Genomic DNA, 8,469 nt, shown 5'->3' on the forward strand with positions numbered 1-8,469 from the left:
CAATCATCTGTCGATGGGCATTTAGGTTGCTTCCATATCTTGGCTATTGAAAATTGTGCTGCCATGAATATTGGAGTGCCTTGATCTTTATAAATTATTGTTTTGGTTTTCTTTGGATAAATAACCCAGAAGTACAATTGCTAGGTCAAAAGGTATATCCATTTTTAATTTTTTAAGAAACCTCCATACTGTTTTCCATAGAGGCTGTACCAATTTGCAATCTCATCAACAATGTATGAGGGTTCTCTTTCTCTCTGCATCCTCACCAACTCTTGTTTTTTGATCTATTGACAATAGCCATTCTGACAGGTGTGAGATGATATCTCATTGTGGTTTTAAATGGGACTACATAAAACTAAAAGTTTTTGTATAGCAAAGGAAAACATCAACAAAACAAAAGACAATCGACTGGGAGAAGATATTCGCTAATGATACATCTGATAAGGGGTTAATATCCAAAATATATAAAGAACTTATAAAACTCAACAACAAAAAAACAATCCAATCCAATTAAAATATTTCCTCCAAAGAGGAAATACAGGTGGCCAATAGACATATGAAAAGATGCTCAAGATCACTAACTATAAGAGAAATGCAAATTAAAACTATATACTTCTTTAATTAATCACAGTGAAACCTTAGATAGTAGTATACCACTTTACATATAGCCAAAGTAGCTTAAGACAGTACACTTTAATTTCCTTATTCCTAGCCTTTGTACTATTATTTACATTGGGTCCCCAATTAGGGACCAGGCCACACACAGTAGGAGGTTACTTGAACAACTTGGGTTGAAATGTGTGTGTTTATTTATATGCAGATTTTTTTCAATCAATACCCTGTACCGTTTTCGATCCACAGTTGGTAGTATGTGGATGCGGAGAGCCAACTGTATGCATCAAACTTTGCCTTTTTATATAAGGGACTTGAGCATCTGTGGATTTTGGTAGCTGCAGTTGGGACTGGGGAATGTCCTGTAACCAGTGCATGGATACTGAGGAGCAGAACTTAGCAGATCTGGGGAAGCCAAAAGTTATACACAGACGTTCATGCAGGGGGTTTGGTAGCCCTAAACCCTATGTTATTCAAGGGCCAACTGTATTTACAATGGAATATTATTCAGCTGTAAAAAGATAGAAGCATTGATACATACTGTGACATGGATGAACTTTGAAAACAGCATGCTAAGAAGCCAAACAAAATACATGGAATACACTACATGGAATGTCCAGAATAAGTAAATCCATAGAGACCAAAAGGAGATTAGTGATTGCTAAGGCTAGGATAGGGAGGCATAATGAATGACTGCTAATGGTATGATATTTCTTTTTGAATTGATGAATGTGTTCTGGAATTGGATGGTGGTGTTGGTTGTATAACTTCATCATTATACAAGAATCCATTGAATTCTGCACTTGAAAATGTGAATATTATGTATGTGAATTGTATCTCAATTTTAAAAATAATTAAAAAGTTACCTGGGTTAGTGCTTTTCCCCTTCCATTCTTCCATATAGTACTTCATTCGAAATGCCGTTTAGGTCATACGTTTCTGATGGTATTTTATTTTAAGGAATTCTCCTTTCTTGGTAGTTTTGTATTTTTTTCTTTATGTGAAGCATCAACATTGTTCCATAAGTCAAAGCTACACAAAGCGCTATACTCAGAGAAGTGGCAGCTCCCTGCTTTCCACCTCATTTGCACACATCCCCTGTGGAAAATCAGTCTCACTGGTCTCTTAATGTGTCCTTCCTGTGCTTCTGTTTGCACAGAGGAACAAATATATGTATATTTTATTATTTTCTCTTTTTTATATAAAAATCAGCATTCCCCAGTTGCTTTTCTGAAATTGTTTGTTTGTTTGGTTTTTAAATATGGCCTGGAAATCACTGCAAATCTATCCATAGAGATCTTCCTCGTTGGGAAAAAAAAAAAAAAAACTTTATAGTATTCTCATTGGGTAATCTATCAATTTATTCAACCACTCATCTATATATGGATATATAGGTTAGTTTCTATATTTTGTAGTTACAGAGTTGCAAAGAAAATATGAACGATGTTATGCATGTTGATGTTGTGGATATGTTCTTAGAGGTAGGAATGTTATGTCAGAAGGTAAATACATACGCAGTTTTATTTAAAAATTGCCAAATTTTCCTCCATGAAGCTTACACCACTTTATATTTCCACCAACAATGTGTAAGAGGTCTGTTTCCTAACAACTTCTCCAACAGAGTTTGGTATTTTACATTTTGATTTTTGACAATTGGATAGGTGAGAAATTACCTTACTTCAGTTATAGTTTTACTATGCATTTTTCTTATTACGGGTACAGTTGAATACTTTTTTTTTAATTTTTAACAACTATTTTTGAACCAGTTTTGTGTATTTTTTTCCTGTCTTGCCTATTTTTCCATTGGTGGGTTGTTTTTTGTTTTTGTCTTTTTCCCCTAATTTTTAAGAGTAATCTGTATATTAGGGATATTAGCCCTTATCTGTTATATGTATTGCAAATATTTTTTTCCAAAATTGTCAGTTTCTTTAGATTTTATGTATATTGTTTACTTTTCTATCATGTGGTTCATTTGCCACTTATATACAGTCAGATGTATCAGTTTCTCTTTTCATTTCCTTTTATTTCATTTTCGCAGATGGATTTAGAATCATAGTTAGAAAATCTTCCCTTGCTATTGTTTTCTTTCTACTTTATCTGGTATCAGTGTTGCTGTCCCTGCTTTCTTAGTGTTTCCATTTTCCTGGAGTCATTTGACTGTCCCTGTATATTTAGCCTTTCTGTTTTAGGCTTGTCTCTTGAATAGAGCATATAGTTGGGTCTTAATGAGCCAAATTGAAAATCTTCCCATTAATAAGCAATTTAAATCTTCCACAATTGTTGATAAGATGAATATGTTTGCTTTTAATTGTCAGTTTATCTTATACTATAATTATTATATTTATTATATTTGCTGTTTCTTTTCCTAAGGTGTTTACTATACTTTTTTGATGCAGAAATTCCTGAATTTGGTATTTAGGAAGGTTAATATTTCTGTTCTGGTGGTTATCTTTGTTCTTGTACCTTTTTTAATACCCTTAGTTCTTTCTTTTTTCTAGTCACAATTTGCATTGTATATTTTTAATAACATCCCTTAATTTTCACTTGTTACCTAAATCACAATGAATGAGTTTGTCCTACTTTTCTCATTTGATCTCCATTCTCCTCTCATTTTCAGTTGCATTGGTTTTATTTCATTGGAACATACAACACATAAAGCATAGAACCTTATTCTTCTATCCTTGGTTTTAATCTTAGATTTGCAATTAACTATATTAAAGCTAAATTGCTATAGTTTTCCCAGTCTTTTTTTTTTTTTTTTTTTTTTGGATCAGTTTCTAGTAGATTCCTCAAGAAAGAACTCATGGAAAGAATTCTTTGAGCCCTTGAATTTTAAATTTAAAATATTTTTTCTATGGTTTTCATACTTAAAGGATCGTGGCTGGATCTTGGTATATTGGCTTTCTCAGTGATCCTATCCCTCTTCCTTGAGGCAGCTAAACTCTTTATCATATTTTTGATGAATCTTGTTTGGCAGAGTTTCTTGTTAGAGCTATCTACTAGTCTGGGTGCAGGATAGCTTCCTGACTCTTTCCAGAGGTAGAGGTGTTTTGTTTTGTTTTTTCTTTTACTCTACCCATGCCACAGTGAGTTTTTTACCTTTGTCCTGGTTGACAGTGTTTGATGAACTTTCAGTAGCCAAGGCTTATTTTCTCAGTCGGAGCAAGGATCCCGATAGGTATTTGTGTCTTTCCGGCAGCAGGAGCCTCTTCTTTTAGGCCTGCACCATCAGGAGAAGTTTTATCTCTGTTCTCTCCCCTCTGAGGGTCTAATGGAAGTTCATGGAACTCCCATACCCTGAAAAGTTCTTGACATCCCTAAATTCTGTATTTTCCACTACTAAAGGTTTATGTTTACCTTTAATCTATTTGGAATTTACCCCTGTGTATTCTGGCAGAGATTGGCAAACTGTTTAATCAAACCGATTAGTACACAGCTAAACTAGATTTCTCATCCCCTCAAAGTTGGGTTGCAGTCATGTGGCTTAAGAATTGCAAACTAGAATATCGGTGAAAGTTATGTAAATCACTTCCAGGTCTGGCCCATATAATCCTCTTCTGTCCTCCACCCTTCTTTTGTCCTTCAGATGGATTTCAATTTCCAAGAAGACATTAGAAGACCCCCTTTTTAAGGTAAAGAAAGAACTATCAGCCTGGGAACCTAAATGACTGAGAATCGGTCATCAACCCTTTCCTCTACTTAAGTCAATTTTACTTAAGTTATCATCAAAAATATATAGCTGTTGTATTAAACCAAAGAGAGTTGGAGATTTTTTAATAGAACAGGTATCATTACTCTGATGCAGAAATTTGTGTTGCTAGAAGAATGCCACTATAACAAAAATCCAAAATACATGGCATTGGTCCAGCAGACAGTCAAGATTAAAACTAATATCCAGGGCTAGGAAAGTGGAGATGCGTGTCATGAAGTGACAAAACTGTTTTAAAAACGGCCATTTGCAATTATTTGGAATGTGGACCACATGCCTGTGAACCCCACAGCTCTAGGGAAAGAGATCGGAAGTGGAATGGTGGTAGTGAGTATTGATTGTTACTATCTGCATTTATCAAGGCGATAGAAAAAAAGAGATGGGACGTGGCAATAATTTGTTAGTTTGCAGGTACACACACACAAGAATGGAAAAGCCACTGCTTCTAGTCCCAGACGATAAGAGATTATGCACAAAAGTCCATTAAAACTTCTGGCTTCAACACAGATCTGAGTAAAGGTATGGCATTTCCTCCTAAACATCCTAGCTGTAAGGCATGGGGCAAAGGAGGGAAAAAATAAGGCAGCTTTGAGAATTATATTTAGGAAATAACTTTGGGAGATGCTACTAGCACAGTCCCCATCATTTATTTCAAGTGTGCTAATAGACAAAAGAGAGCCTACATAAGGCTAGATCCAGAGCTATGAAGAATATTGAATAAGTAGTTCCTTCCTGATAGTAAGTTGAAAACAAGGGGATGTTTCTACTGCAAGATGACAGAGACCTCAATATGCCTGCCAGAAGGATGTCATAACTTCCATACACCAATCCCTTCTGTGTATCTCCCGTGGTTCCTTTACCCAGATGGCAGTTTTTATTACAAATCTCCTGTCCTTGCTTTACCATAGTTTGTTGGGTCTGGTGGTAGTAGAGAGATTTCTATAAATTGTGTTAGTGCAAGTGTCATTGAATCTTAAGGAGCCATATCTAGGACAGATAGAACCCTGCATATTTCAGTGCTCTTTGACTTTGAGCTGGTTGCAATAAGTGGGTGGAATTTTAGATTGTCTCACTTTGGGAAGGAGGGAATGTGCTCTAGGTGTGATAGGATACTTACTAACCAGAAAGACATAGTGTATTAAAAATTGGCTAAGCATTCACTGAATCTATTTCTTCTTTTCTTTAGATACCTGGTTAAATTACCCAGCCTTCTTGAAGTTAGAAAAATGCTGGCCAGTGGAATATGGGTAAAAATGATTACATGATTTTCACCTGCCCCACAAAACTTTCCAAGCAATCTTCCTCATTTCTTCCTTGTTTTCCAGCTAGATGTTGACATCCTGGGCAACCTTATAGAATAGATCTTGAAGATGGTGAAGTTTCTATCAACCAAGGTTTCTGCACCGTTGTTTGGAGCAAATCCCCCAACCCTACTAACTACCTATTGAACTCTACATGAGCAGGAAATGAGTGAGTACTTGATTAAGTCACAGAGATTTAGTGCATTTGTTACTGCAGCTAGGGTTAGGGTTACTTTAATATATGTATGACACATGGTTGGGATCTAATATTCTATTTTTTCTATAATGAATATTGTTCTAATGCTATTTTTGAGAAGTTGAGTTATTTTTCTACTGATTTGAAATGTCACCATATAATTATGGAAGTGTTTAGGCTTTTTCCCTTTTTCACATATCTATTTCTCTGATCCAATGTTACATTTTAAATTATGATAGCCTTATATTTTCTTTAGATACCTGGTATCCTGGTTTACTCATAAGACTTTTTTTTTCTCCCCTCAAAGTTTTCTTGGCTATTATGTTTTCTCTTTACAAACAAATTTTTAAATTAGCTTGTAAATTTTATTTTGAAGAATTATGTTGGAATATTAATTTTGATTATTCTAGAAATTATTCGTTACCTGGGAAGTATTTGTATTTTATACATGACCTCTTTGTTCTCTTGTTGCATAAAACAGTAGGTTAGCTTCCATGAATAGGCCTAAAGTATAAAATTGTGGAAGAAATGATACATACAGGAATATGTTCAGTAGCCTAAATATGACATCATCATGCAGAAATTAAGTAGCCTTAAGTCAGATACTGGAATGTTGTTTGTACTTTGAACATGTGTTTCTCTTCAAGGGGAAACTTGTTTTGAAAGAAAGTTATTCTCCATGTTGTTTTCCGGATAAAATTAAAAGGATGTTTTTCAGTAAAAACAGCCAAAACTTAGAGGGTCAATGAAAGGAAGAAGGTTATTTGTGTTTATTTTTAAACTAAACATGGTATGAATATTCAGTGTTTAGCTTAGCTCTCTCTCTCGTGGACAGAAGTTCATAGTCTTCACATATACCGACAACAACCAATTTAGCTCATGTCTAAAGTTTGTGTAAACTACTTTTGAATTTTTTATTTGTAAGATAGGCACCACCTGTAAAAAAGGAGAGGTTTTCAGGCCCTATCAAATTTGTAAGTACTATAATTGCATTATTAATGCCTAGAATTTACTTTCTTTAGTGCTTATATTTATGTTCTCCACTTTGATATCTGCAAGGCTCTGTCCTTCAGGTTTTTAGGTCTGTGAAAGTGTCATTTTATTAGGGACAGCTTCTCTGACCTCCCTTAGAAAACATCAGCTGATTATAATTGCTCCCTCCTTGCTTGATTTTTCTTCTATGGCAGTAATCACCTGACATATATATTTATATGGTTATCAGTTCTTCATCTGGAATATAAGCTTTGCACATTCAAAGACTTTGTTTTTTTCTCTGCAAAGTCCCAAACTTAAACAGTGCTTAGTACACAGTAGGTGCTCACTTAAATATCTGCTTTATTGAATACATATTCTATAAATATTTGAATAAATATTATTTTGAAGAAATAATCATGGATATATACAACTATTTTTCAGTTTATCAATGACTCCTACATTTGAGTAGCTGCAGCTACCAGTTCAGAGGCTATTAGGATAACCCAAATGAGAGATTGGATGGCTTGGACTTGATTAGTAACAGTGTAATGAGAATGGGAGAGAAGGTAATGTTTTATTATAGAGAATAAGGTATGAATTAATCCTCTAAGAAAAGTATGAGAATAATTGAAATCAGAAACAATGTGATTACTGGGCAGCCCTAGGAGCCTATTTGGAGTTTATCGCCATTAATTTAAAGTGAGAACAATTAGCATAGCCATTTGTATTTTTATTTCTATGACCTGTTTTCTGACAATATTTGGGACTCGTAGTCTTTTTCTTATTAGTTTGTAGGAGCTCTTTATATGTTAGACAAATAAATCCATTACCTATGATGATTTGCAAAGAATTTCATTTTGTCGATTGTCTTTTGACTTTGTTTAATTTTTTTTCCAAACAATATTTTATTTTATTCATGTTATAAATGCTGTCTGGTTTTTAACCTTCTAACTGGTTATTTTTGGTATACTGACAGTTTTTTCAGCCACCTTAAAATCTCACTGTTTTTAATGGTCACTCCATTGTTTCTTTTGCATTTTTCCAGGTTCCAAATTGGATCATTTTAGGATAACGATTATTTTACCTGCTCCTAATTTTAAAACTCTTACCTAAGTGGAATGGCCAGTGCCTCTAGTACAACTTAAAATAATAGCACAAAAGTAGACCTCCTTGCCTACTTTTGACATTAATGGGAATGCTTCTGAAAGTGCTTCCCCTTAAGCATGAAATTGACTTTTAGATTTAGATGGATATTTTTTATGATGTTAAGATCTGTTCCTCTTACTGAGGTGTATTTTTTAAAAATTAAGAATGGATGTTGAGTTTTATCAAATGCTTTTTAAGCATTTATGATAATGATTATAAGATTTTTCTCTCTTGTTCTTTAAAGACTTAGTGGAATAACTTAAAAAAAAAAAAAACAATTTTGCCTGGTGTATTTTGACAGTTTTCTCTTATTTTTATATCTTAACTTATCTATTTAGATTTTCACTTGAACTCAATTTATATTTTTCTTTAAAACATAACCATTTCATTCATGATATATGTATGTTTTATCTACAGAGCTAAACAGTATAATCTGTTGATTTTTAAAATTAACTCTGCAAATTTGGGTTAGTTTACTCTTTTGTCTTATTTTACATATTTATATTTTGTGCTTTTTTTTTTTTTTTTTT

General features: G+C 33.8%; 1 protein-coding gene across 1 annotated transcript in view; it reads left to right on the top strand.

The window, feature by feature from the left end:
- LOC105290868 (zinc finger protein 474) overlaps window positions 1-8,469 on the top strand; it is a 140,474-nt gene that overhangs the window by 2,499 nt on the left and 129,506 nt on the right. Inside the window, exons 2-4 of the mRNA XM_023529576.1 lie at window positions 4,199-4,244; window positions 5,508-5,568; window positions 5,647-5,791. The gene's annotated coding sequence lies outside the window, so the exon portion shown is untranslated. The remainder of the gene's footprint in view (window positions 1-4,198; window positions 4,245-5,507; window positions 5,569-5,646; window positions 5,792-8,469) is intronic.

Source organism: Pteropus vampyrus, unplaced genomic scaffold (assembly GCF_000151845.1).
Source record: "Pteropus vampyrus isolate Shadow unplaced genomic scaffold, Pvam_2.0 Scaffold39, whole genome shotgun sequence".
NCBI lineage: Eukaryota > Metazoa > Chordata > Mammalia > Chiroptera > Pteropodidae > Pteropus > Pteropus vampyrus.